This window comes from Neovison vison, chromosome 7 (genome assembly GCF_020171115.1).
Source record: "Neovison vison isolate M4711 chromosome 7, ASM_NN_V1, whole genome shotgun sequence".
In the NCBI taxonomy this organism is placed as follows: Eukaryota; Metazoa; Chordata; class Mammalia; order Carnivora; family Mustelidae; genus Neogale; species Neogale vison.
This window is the reverse complement of record NC_058097.1, coordinates 1024902-1036329: the sequence shown is the minus strand read 5'-3', so window position 1 is coordinate 1036329 and position 11428 is coordinate 1024902. Positions and strand designations below refer to the sequence as shown.

General features: G+C 61.6%; 1 long non-coding RNA gene across 10 annotated transcripts; it reads left to right on the top strand.

Moving 5' to 3' along the window:
• Positions 1 to 163: 163 nt before the first annotated feature.
• LOC122911142 lies at positions 164 to 10810 on the top strand. 10 transcript variants are annotated; one of them, XR_006385432.1, is made up of 7 exons: positions 164 to 358; positions 1062 to 1835; positions 4091 to 4339; positions 5529 to 5614; positions 5748 to 5890; positions 8902 to 9032; positions 10049 to 10810. It is a non-coding gene; the product is annotated as an uncharacterized LOC122911142 (long non-coding RNA). The 10 variants fall into 10 exon arrangements; XR_006385428.1 differs by having other exon boundaries at positions 164 to 668; XR_006385427.1 differs by having other exon boundaries at positions 164 to 1206; positions 1584 to 1835.
• The last annotated feature ends 618 nt before the right edge of the window (positions 10811 to 11428 follow it).

Sequence of the window (11428 nt, the reverse complement as noted above, 5' to 3'; positions counted from 1 at the left end):
GAGATCTGTCCAGGCATCCCCCTCCACGCAGGCGCAGGGCTCTGCGTAGGCGCTGGGACCGCGCAGGCGCAGGGGTCTGCGCAGGCGCGTGGCGTCGGCCCTCCTCCGAGCGACTCTGGATTGCCGCTGAGGGGGAAGGTTCCCGGGGCCGGACGCGGTGGGGGACCGCGCCCCGAGGGCCTGTCCTGCCGGGCTGGGCTCAGGGGGACCAGGCGCCCTCAGCAGCTCCGGACGACAGACGGGGTGACCGCGCTAGGGGTGCCGGCGGAGCCGAAGGGCAAGCCCCGGAGTCTCGGGCGCCGCGGGGCGCACCCGCACGCCGGACCCGCGGGGTCCCCCGTCCCCGCGGGGCGCACAGGTCTCCGCCCTCCTGGCCGTCGGGGTCCGCGTGCCCCGTGGGGCCCGTAGGTCTTCCCCTCGCCTGACGACCGTGGAGCCCCCGCGCCCCAGCGGTCAGGCGTCCCTACCCCGAACTGTGCGGGGTTGGGCCGGCGCCAGGGACGTGGCTTCAGACCGTCTCCGACCTCAGGCCCCGCAGTTTCTAAGAAACGTCTGTGGGGGAGGGGAGGAGCCCACCCCGAGGTCCTGACCTGAGCAGAAGCCCAGAGGCGCCGTGTGACCCTCGGCCACCCCGGAGCCCCACTCACCCCCTCCTCTTAAAGCTCCGGGTAAGCGGGGGCCGTTCCCCCGCTGTCAGCGGCCTCGCCGTGTCCACGGGGCGCTGAGTTGCTCGGGTCCAGTCTGCCGTGCAGAACAGCGATCCACCTGTTTCCCAGGCCCGGCGTCGGTTCCGGTGACAGCCGTGACCGCCCTGGAGCCCCCGACCTCTTCCTTGTCTTAAACCGGAGCTGGTGGCCTTGCAGCTCCCGGTGTCCCCCGCCCTTGACCAGCAGCCGCCGTTCCCCTTGCCCTGGCTGAGATGCCGGCCAGCTTGGGAGACGCAGAGCAGACCCGGCCACCCCAGCCCTGCTCTCCCCAGAAGCGCCGGTGCTCGGGTCTTGTGTCCGGTTCCCTCACCCGTTCCCGCGGGACACAACGTGCCAACGCCGTTTCCCCCGTAGGTGCTTCTTGGGGATCACGGCCGCCCCGTGCAGGGGTGCGCCCCGGTTCTGTCGTCTAGACGGGCCGCCTTCCCAGCTCACCGCCCGTTGGTGGCCGGTAGGCGGGCACCGGTTCTTGTGTTGACCAGCGGGAGCTGATTCTCAGGTAGGACATCTCGCGTCGGCGCTCGCCTTCCTTAGAAGGTTCCTCCGTGGGGATCACCGGGCCACGTAGGTCGGGTCAGGCTGTGCTGACGGCTGTTGGCAAGTTCGCAGAAGGCAGTGGAATCGGTCGTGGAAACCCGGCCCCCGCAGCGCCGCGGCCCCTCTGTGGGGTGGTGAACGTGGCATCCCACCGCGGCTGGCGTTGGCGTTTCCGGTGCTTGTTATTCCAAGGGGTTCTCTCCATCCTGTTCCTGCTTCGTGCAGAGCCGCTACACCCTGTTTTGAAAGGTGGACGGTTGACCGTTCTGGGCACCCCCTAGGGGGTGTTCTCTGCAGACGGGTCACCTGCGAGCCTCCGGAACGTACGTTCTGCCATAGGCGTGGTGGAAAGATCAGCGCGGACCTTTACGAAGTTCTCCAAGCTCGTGTCATGAACCCCCGGTGTGACGGTGTCAGACTCCCGCGCCCTCCCCACTTCTGCCCCGCGAGGACACGGCCTCCTGAACCGGGAAGCGGGTCCTCCCCCGACGGGGAATCTCCAGGACCTTGGTCTTGGGCTGTGGGACATCAGGGGGGCTTGTGAGCCCCCCAGTCTGGGATTTTTTGTTACAGCAGCCTGAACAGATTAAGGTAACGTTGTAGATGCGTGATTTTAAAACTTCATTACTAGACCCATTCCGGCATACTTACCACCTCCGGGTTTGGGCTTCCCAAAGGCAGCCACTTTTTCTTTTTCTTTTTTAAGATTCATTTTCGTTGAAAGAGACAGTGGGCGCTGGAGGAGCAGGGAGAGGGAGAGAGAATCTCAAGCAGTCTCCACACTGAGCGCCAAGCCCAAAGTGGGGCTCGGTCCCCGGACTTTAGGTCATGACCTGAGCAGGGAGCAGGAGTCAGGTGCCTAAGCAGCTGCGCCACCCAGATACCCCACTGTTCAAATCTGTTGTTTTTCTCCATATTTTTTTTTCTTCAGATTTTATTTATTGGTAAGAGAGAAACTGCATGACCAGGGGAAGCTGCAGGCAGAGGGAGAAGCAGGCTCCCCGCGGAGCAGGAGCCCAACGCGGGGCTCGGTCCCAGGACCCCAGCAATATGCCCTGAGCTGAAGGCAGATGCTTTCCGACTTGAGCCACCCAGGTGGCCCTTCCTCCGTATTTCTGAATAACCTGCTCATATTCTTTCTAATTTCTTTGATCCCTTTTTTCAGTTTAGAATAGTGTTTGTTGGTCCCCACTGAGTAGAAAGATGGGGTTCTGTTGTACCTCAACAATGTCCCTTCCTCCCCATCGTCCCCGGATAGTGAAATGGGTATTCCTTTGTTTTTGTTACTGTGATGACGTAGACCGTACTCTGTTCAGGCACGTGGGTCTACATGCCTGAGCACGTGTTAGCGGGCAAAGGCTCCCTTATTTAACGGAGAACCTTGAACGGACAAGCCCTATAGAAGGGGGCGGGGCCCAGATCCCACCCCAACACCTTCAGCCCAGCACCCACATGTGTAAAGTCAACCCCTCATAGGGCCTCTTGGGTAAATGCATGTTTTTCCCACTCTCGGCTTTTGTTTTATGGGCTGTGGGGCTAATGCCTGTTGAGCCCACAGAGGCCTCATTATTCTGATTTTCTGTCTGCTCCATTCACGTGTTTCAAAGGCATGTGGAAAACAGGGCTTGACATTTCAAGGCCAAGGACCAAGAATGAAGAGCAGAGTGTACTTCTGTAAGCCTGAAGCATCTCCCACAGTCCTCCTCAGATTCTTTTATTTTGAAGCATTTTTTAAAAATTGCGCTGAAATACACAAAGCCCAGGGGCCCGTGGGTGGTGCCGTCCGTTGAGCGTCTGACTCTCGGTCTCAGCCGGGTGGTGGTCTCGGGGTCTCGGGACTGAGCCCGTGTGGGCGCTGTGCTCCGTGCAGCCTACCTGAGGTCCGCTCCCCTGCCCCTGCCCCTCCTGCTGTGTGCTCTCTCTTGCCCCCGCTCTCTAAAGTAAACAAATGGGTCTTAAAAATACATATATACATAGCCTAAAATTTACCGTCTTAGCCATTTCTGGATCAGCCCAGGGGTGTGACGCGCCCTCGCCCTAACGCAGACGCCGCCGCTTGGCACAGAACGCGCCCGTCTTCTGCCCCTCGAGCTCCATCCCCGTTAACCGACTCCCTGTCCTGTACCAAGCCCCTGGCACCCCCATCTTCCGGACGGACCCGACTCTCCCAGGGACCACCTGTGAGTGGGATGGTACAGAGTTTGTCCTGCGGTGTCCGGCTGTTCTCCCTCAGTGTGATACCCTCCCCCCAACCCCATACGGTGTAGCAGGTGTCACGACCTTTCCTAAGGCCGAGTGCGACCGTCCCCTGCAGGGCCAGGCCGCATCGTGCTTTTCCGGTCGTCCCCTGAGGGATGCTTAGCTTGCTCCCACCTTCCGGCCATCGTGAGCGACGCCGCCGGGAACACAGGTGTCCCAGTGTCCGTTCAGGTCCCTGCTCCTAGTGCTTTGGGGCAGATGCTCAGAGATGGCCTTGCTGGGTCTTACAGGAGTTCTCTCAGTTTTCTGAGGAGCTGCTGTGGTGTTCCCCTGTGACAGCCGTGTCACAGGCGCCCACCAGCGGCGCACAAAGAGCCCAGTTCCTCCACACCCCTTCTTTCCTTTTTCTTTCTTTCTTTCTTTTTTTAATATTTTTTATTTAGGGGGGAGAGGCAAACTCTCCACGGAGCCCAGAGTCCGACCCGGGGCTCGATCCCACCACCCAAGCTGAAACCAAGAGTCGACACCCAACCGACCACACCCCCCAGGCGCCCCAGGGCTTATTTTCTTCAACCGCCGTCTTCAGGGGTGTGAAGCTGCTTCTCGTGGTGGTTTCGGTCGCGTCCCGAGACGTGCCTTTATTTCAGGTCGCCTCCCAGTGTGGACGAGAGGACGTCTCGGCGGTGTTTCTCCAGTGTTACCGTGCACACGCGTCCCTCACTTGTGGGAATCCTGGTTCCGGAGACCCGGTGTGCGGCCTCTGCGTCTCTAGCAAGCCCTGGGGCAGGCCTTGCCAGGGACTAAAGCTGCTGGTCCGCAGGCCAGGCCCTGAGTCGCAAGCACAGACGAGAAGTGCGTTGGCTCCAGAGTCCAGCAGACCTGACTCGGGTACATACGTAAGTTTCTTCGCTGCGGTGGCCCCAGTGTCTTCCTTTGTGGCCCGAGAGACGGTCTCACTGCCAACTGCCCAGTGTGGGGCTCAGACACGGAGGAACAGACGACCGTCCTCAGTGGCTGCTGCTTGGCCCGTCCCTGCTCCACGAGCCGCCTGAGGCAGAACTGAAGACGTGGGGTCCTCGTGTGCTATCAGCGGGGCCCATATGCAGGGTGGGGCATGAGGGCCAAGGGTCACCTCCTGGCCACAGGCTCCAGGGCCTTCCCTGAGCACTTGGCATTTCACGAAAGCACGAAGGGCCCCATTGGTCATTCAGTCGGCGTCCCTCAGGGACCTGCCCTGCGCCACAGTGCTGTGCCAGGGGCTGGTGTGGGAGCGTGGTCAGCAGAGGCCGGCGGTCCCAGCCTGGCATGGGGATTTGGGCCTGGGCACTGTCATCCTGCGGCCCATCCCTCCTGCTTGGGAACCAGAGGGGGACCAGAGCTCAGCACTCCTAGGTCTCCTGCGTGACGATTCTCAGGGGTCTTCAGCTGCCCGGCCTGCCCGTCTCCGGGCACTTTGCTCCAGGCCGCGTACTGGGACCGAGTCCAGCGTGAGTTCTTCATTTACGCTCACGATAGGCTTCTCTCGAACACCAGCTGCTAGGCAGTGAGGCGTGCTCATGTCCTTTAATTACCCTGGGGACCTGCCGCAGCTCACCAGCAGTCCCATCGAGAGAAACGGACGTGAGGCAGAGTGGCCAGAGCTGGGGGCTTGCTGGGACCCGTTCCTGGCATTCTGGAGACGTTCAGGAGCCCGTGTTCAGGGGAGAAGGGGTGGGACCTTGCCCCGTGGTTGCTCCAGGAAGCACCAGCCCCCCTTCCTGTCGTCTGTTTTTTCTCCCAGAGCCACTGTTCCTTTGTAAAGTTTTCGTGTTTATTAGGGAGTGTTTGATGCACAGAGCACAGGTCCTGTGGTCACTTACGGCATCAAAATATGACTCTCCAGCCTCCACCACTCATTCTGGGATCCTGACCAGTGCTCTGAACTCCTTGGGGCCGCCCTCCCTCCCGGGTCTGCTCTCCAGAATGCAGGCTGGCGGGTGGGCCCTGCTTCTCCTGCCGTCCTGCTGCTGCGGGCCCTGCGTGGCTTCCGAGCCTGGCTCTGCTCACGCAGTTACGTCTCTAAGGGTCCCGCTCTCTCTTTTACAGGGAGGATTCAGAGTCGTGGATCCAGGGCCTCCTTGGCTAGAGCCGAGCACTTTCCGACTCCTGGCACCTGCCGACATCGTGGGAAGGTGAGAGGGAGCAGGGCTCGGGGCAGAGATGGAACAAAAAGCATTTAAAGAGTGGGTGTGCCCTGGCCTGGCCCGAGGTCACCCCCAGCCACCTTTCCAGCTTCCAAAACTGTCCTTCGTTCTGTCCCCCCAGGAAGCCGCTGCGTGACTTCCTCGTCGTCACAGAACGCAGGCTGTAAAGCCTGTGACTCTTCTAAGCTCTGCCGAAGTTCACACGCGCCTCTCTGTTCGTTCGTGAAGCCTTTCTAGGGACCCTCCAGCAGCGCACGGTGCCAGGTGAGGCCGGGGGAGCCCTGTCTTCGGGAGGGTCACAGCCTCCCTGCAGAGGTGAGACCAGTGCTGGAGCGCGCAGGACGGAGCAGAGACGGCGGCGCGCGGCCGGAGGTGCTGGGAATACTCGGGCCCCACAGACCGCGAAAGAGGTCTGGCTTCCAGGCTGGGGAATGACGCAATTGTAACTGTATCTTGAGCAAAGCTCGTTGGTCGCAGGGGTGAGCTGGAGCAGGGAGACCCCTGCTCACCGGGGTCAGTGCCCTCCACTGTCTGCTGCAGCCTAGACGGCGACATCTGTCATCTACAGCTGTGGTGGTCCGCGCATCTGCTGTTCGTAGACTCCGGTAGTCTGTCGTCTGTCGACCGTGGTGGTCCGTGTCGTTTCTGGGCCATGACGGTCTGTGTCGTCTGTGTCCTCTCTAGACTGGGACTTCCCGTGTCGTCTGTCATCTGTAGGCTGTGACGGTCAGTGTCCTCTGTCTTCTCCAGACCTTGACAGTCCACGTCCTCTGTTGTCTGTAGACCAGGACAGCCTGTTTCTTCTGTCATCTCTAGTCTGTGACAGTCCGTGTCACCTGTAGTCCAGAACAGTCCACGCCCTTTGTCTTCTCTAGTCCTGATGGTCCATGTTGTCTGTAGACAGGATGGTCTGTGTTGTCTGTTGTCTGTAGTCCGTGATGGTCCATGTCCTCTGTCATCTGTAGACCAGGATGGTCCTTGTCATCTGTCTCCTCCAGTCTGTGACGGTCCATGTCATCTGTAGACCAGGACAGTCCCTGTCATCTGTTGTCCGCAGTCCGCAATGGCCTATGTCGTCTGTTGTCTCTAGTCTGTGATGGTCCATGTTCTCTGTTGTCTGTAGACCAGGACGGTCCGGGTCATTTGTCATCTAGACTGTGATAGTCTGTATCCTCTGTCTGTAGACGTGGTCTGTGACATCTGTCGTCTCTTATAGTGCGGACCACGGTGGTCTATAATGAAAGTTCTGGACCAGCATTGGAGGGTCAGCAAAGGGAATCTCGGGCCTTGAGAAGTCTGGGAAGAAAACGTGTCGTGTGTTGAGGCCTTGGGGTTGGGACTGAGGTGTGCGAGCGATCATGGCAGATCCCAGTGCTGAGAGTTCAAGAAAGTGCCAGCAGCCTTTTGTGTGGCAGAAGGCAGCTGCACGGTGCCTGGAGAAGGGCTGAGGGAGAGGAGAGAGAGGAGACGGGCCGGGTGCGTCTGTGCCACGGAGCAGACCCGGCTCACAGGTGTGCACAGGTGTCCGGACCCGTCAGCCCCCACACCTCCCGTCTGTGCATATGGCCATAGGCCGGTCGCGGCTCACCGTGGCTGCCTAGCGATGCCCCGATGTCGTGTGTGAGCCGCCGGGTGGGTGGTTGTGAATGCGGGTCTGGTGACCGGCTCGGACCGACGGAGCTCCGTGGGTTCTCAGAGCGTCAGAACAGCTGCTGTGCCTGTCCTGTCAGGGTCACACCGTCTTTGCGGCCTCGGAACTGTTTGCCCTTCGACTGCTGAGCCCAGCTGAGCTCTTTGAACCAGGCGTGAACCCAGAGTCCGATGCGGGGAAGGCAGCACGGTCTGCGGCTCCGCGGGCGACGGAGCCCCGGTGATAGTGGGGGCCGGGGGCGCGTGTCCGGAAGGAAGCGGGGCTCTGGGCTCCGTCTGGGGGTCACCGGTCATCCGTACGCTCTTCACTGTTCTCAGACACGGGACCGGCCGTGTCACTGAGGCTCTGTAAGCCGAGAGTGTGGGTCCCTGTCCGAAAAGCGGAAGAGTGACATGAGCCAGCAGGGCAGCCCCATGAGCTCGGTGCCCTCCGCGCCGCATCCAGCCAGGGTCGTCCCCCCGACAGGAAGGCTCGGGACGAACGGTGACTGTGTGCGCCGTGGCCTGAGCCTCTCCCTGTCTCCCTGAGCCTCTCCCTCCCGGCTCAGCCCTTTTGAGACTGTTGGCATTTCCTCTAGGCGGGGGGGCTCCGCTCGTAGTGCTCCCGTCCACCGTGACGCAGGCAGGCGCGTCGGGTTTGCGCCTCTGCTTTCCCTCTGGCCGCCGGGGGCTCCCGTTTCCTCCCGAGCCCGTTCCTGGGGGCCGCTGACGGGGCTGTGCCGGGCAGCGAGCAGGTGCTCCCTGCTCTTCTCCATCCACAGAGCACAAGGCAGGACCTCGTGTACAGGCTGTTACTTTAAGATTTTACTTAAGAGGGGCGCCTGGGTAGCTCAGAGGGTTAAAGCCTCTGCCTTCGGCTCAGGTCATGATCCCGGGGTCCTGGGATCGAGCCCCGCATCGGGCTCTCTGCTCAGCGGGAAGCCTGCTTCCTCCTCTCTCTCCGCCTGCCTCTCTGCCTGCTTGTGATCTCTCTTTGTCAAATAAATAAATAAAATAAAATAAAAAAGATTTTACTTGAGAGAGAGAGATGGAGAGAATAAGTGGAAGGAGCGACAGGCAGAGGAGAAGCAGGCTTCCCGCTGAGCAGGGAGCCTGACTCGGGGCTCGATCCCAGGACCTCGGGATAGGACCTGGGAGCCGAAGGCAGCTTCACCCACTGAGCCACCAGGTGCCCATGCGTACGGGTTTTAGTCTGTGTTTTATTTGTGCTTCGGGCTTAGTCTGAGGGATGCGTGAGAGGCATCATGAGGCGCGTGTGCAGGCGCAGCTGGGGAAGGCGCCAAGGACAAGGAGCAGGGATGCGTGGGTCCCTGAGCCAAACCCAGGGAAGGCTTCTCGGTTCTCACATGGGAGAGAGCAAGGCGCTTGCCTGACCTGAGGCCCTCGGGCCCCTGCAGGGCCGCTTTCCAGCAGGGTCAGGGCCTGAGGATTCTGGGGTCTGGGGGAGGCTGCCTGGTTCCAATCCTGGTCCCATGGGTTGTGGCCGGGAGCCTCCGAGCAATTCAGTCCACCTCTTGTGCCACCCACCCCAGCGCCCACCTCAGAGCCCCAGAGTCTGACTCCAGGGAGGGCTGCTCGTGGCGCACTGGTGCCTGGGGGGCATGTTGTCGTTTCTCTGTTGACAGAAGATCCCTGGTTTCAAAAAGGAGCTCTCGGGCTGAGTTACCCTCTGCAAGTGTATGTGTTGACATCTCGAAGCCCAGGACCTCAAGATGTGACTGCGTTTGGAGAGAGCATCTTTAAAGAGCTGATCAAGGTACAGTGAGGTCAGTAGGGCAGACCCAGATGCCAGGGCTTGGGGGACACGAGGAAATCAGGCACAGGCAGGCACCGAGAGAGGACCACACGAGGACCTAGGGAGAAGTTGCCAGTCTGCAGGCCATGCAGAGAGGGAGCGGCCTGCCCACACCTTTGTCTGGGAGCGGCAGCCCCAGGACAGGGAGAGAGAGTCTTGGAGCTCAGCCCCACCTGTGGAGTGGGTAAGGGCGGCCCCAGCGTGCTGGAGTTAGGGTGCGTCGTCGTCCGCAGACACTGGGGACGAGGGCGATCTGCAGGCCAGTCTCTGTAGTTCACGAGACGGTGGCCGGGGTCGCGCACCCGGCCCAACGCACGCCTGCTCCTGCAGGTGTCTGGCTGGTCTTGGGCGGGGCCTGCCTGCCCTCCCTGCTAGTGTCTTGCTGCCGGTCTTTTCCCGAAGGGTCTGTGTTCTGGCAGGAACAGTTTAAGGTCTCATTGTGAACCAGGCCCCGAGCTGGGAGTCCCAGAGTGTGGACGCCAGATTTCAGGCACCTGCTGGGTGCCCGGTGCTGTGGTGGGCAGGTCACCTGCTACCTGTTTGGTCCCCAAGCCCAGCTGTGAGTGGCAGCGTCACACCTGGCTCAGGGGAGATCCTTCCTGAATCTGCCTTCGGACTCCTGGAATCCTGGCCACTAGCCTTCGACCTCCACTCTCTTTGGTCTTCCTGGCCTTTCTGTCCTGTTTCTCAAAGCCTGGTCAGAGGTGCCTGGGTGGCTCAGTCATTAAGCGTCTGCCTTCGGTTCGGGTCATGGTCTCAGGGTCCTGGGATCGAGCCCTGCCCCGTGGAGCAGGGATCCTGTTTCCCCCCTCCCACTCCCCCTGCTTGTGTTCCCTCTCTCGCTGTGTCTCTGTCAAATAAATAAAATCTTAAAAACAAAAAAAAAAAGGCCTGGTCAGCATCCTGCTGTCCTTACGTGGTTTTCCAATGCCAACCCCCCCACCGCTGCTTATGGCCCTTTGTCTTCCCCTGGGCAGGTGTTGAGAGAACCCCACTTCCACGCTCAAGCCCCAGACCTGGCAGCGAGGTGCTTCCCTCCAGGCCCCAGGGCAGCTCCCCTTCCTGCACGTGCCCGGCCACCCTCCAGTCGTCTCTGCACACCTGGGCCTGCCATTTCTAGAACTTGCGCCTCCTGCTCTCCGCCGTGTCTGGTCTCTGATTTGCAAGGGAAGAGTTCAGAGTGTCTTGCTGAGTGGCAGGAGCTGACCTCACAGACTCGGAAGCCAGCGCAGGTGCAAGTGGCCGTCACCAGCACGCCAACACGCGTGACGTCCACGGCGGCCCACGGTGAGTACTGGCTGTTACTGGCCGCAGACGCGCACAGGTCAGTGCTGCCTCCTTCCGGAAGAAACCGTGTCGGGTGTTTAACTCCGTGAGTGAGGACCACGGCTTCCCCGAAGGGAGCTCGAGTGTGTCCTCGCTCCGTGCGTGCGCCCGGCCAGAAGTCTGTCCGCTGGAGCCGGCCGGCGGGCGTCGCCCTGCCCACGCCGCTGACAGTGGGGACGGTCTCCACCGGCCCCGTCACCACCCGCCCGCTTGCCGGCGCCCGCACGGCGAGTCTGCGGTCCGGCCGGCCTGCAGGAGCGAGGCAGGCTTGCGCCCGCCCCCGGGGCCTGATGGTGGTCCTTGCGCTCGTGCCGCGGCCAGCAGCTTCCTTTCTAAGGAGGAGAAAGGCCACGGCTGTGACATTGGTCCCGCAAGTGGACTGAAGAAAACAAATAAAGGCTGGTTTAGGCTGAGCCTTGCCTTGTCCCCCGTCTGTTCCTTTATCCCCCTCCCCTTCTAAGAGATTTTGTGTGAGAGAGCATAAATGGGGGGAGCGGCAGAGGCAGAGGCAGACTCCCCGCTGGCCAGGGAGCCCGACGCGGACTCCATCCGAGGACGCTGCGGTCACCACCCGAGCCAGCAGGTGCCCTTCCGTTCGTTCCCTCGGGTTAGCCGAGCACCTGTCCCCATCAGATACAGGCCCGGCACACCGAGGGTTCAGGGTGAAGGTGGCCTCCCACAGGAGGGCGCTGCACTGGGCGCGGCGGAGGCGGGTGTGGAGGGAAGGGGGGAGCGGGGCCCAGGAGGAGCTCACGCTGGTCGCTGGTCGGGCTGGGAGCGCAGGGCTTGAGCTGAGGCGGTGGCGGCCGAGGGCCGAGAAGATGAGCCGGCGCCTGCCGGTGCGGGCACGGCCCGGAAGCAGGAGGCTCCCCCGGAGCAGTGACAGGGCGTCGCCCGCGTCTCGCCGTGCCCGGTGCTAGCTTCTCTCCCAGCGCCCGGCTGCGCGGCGTCCGTGCACCCCCACAGGCTTCTGCTCCCACCCTGGGAGCGCGCGTGGGCACGCGGTTCTCCGGCTGGCTGTCCGAGTGCGC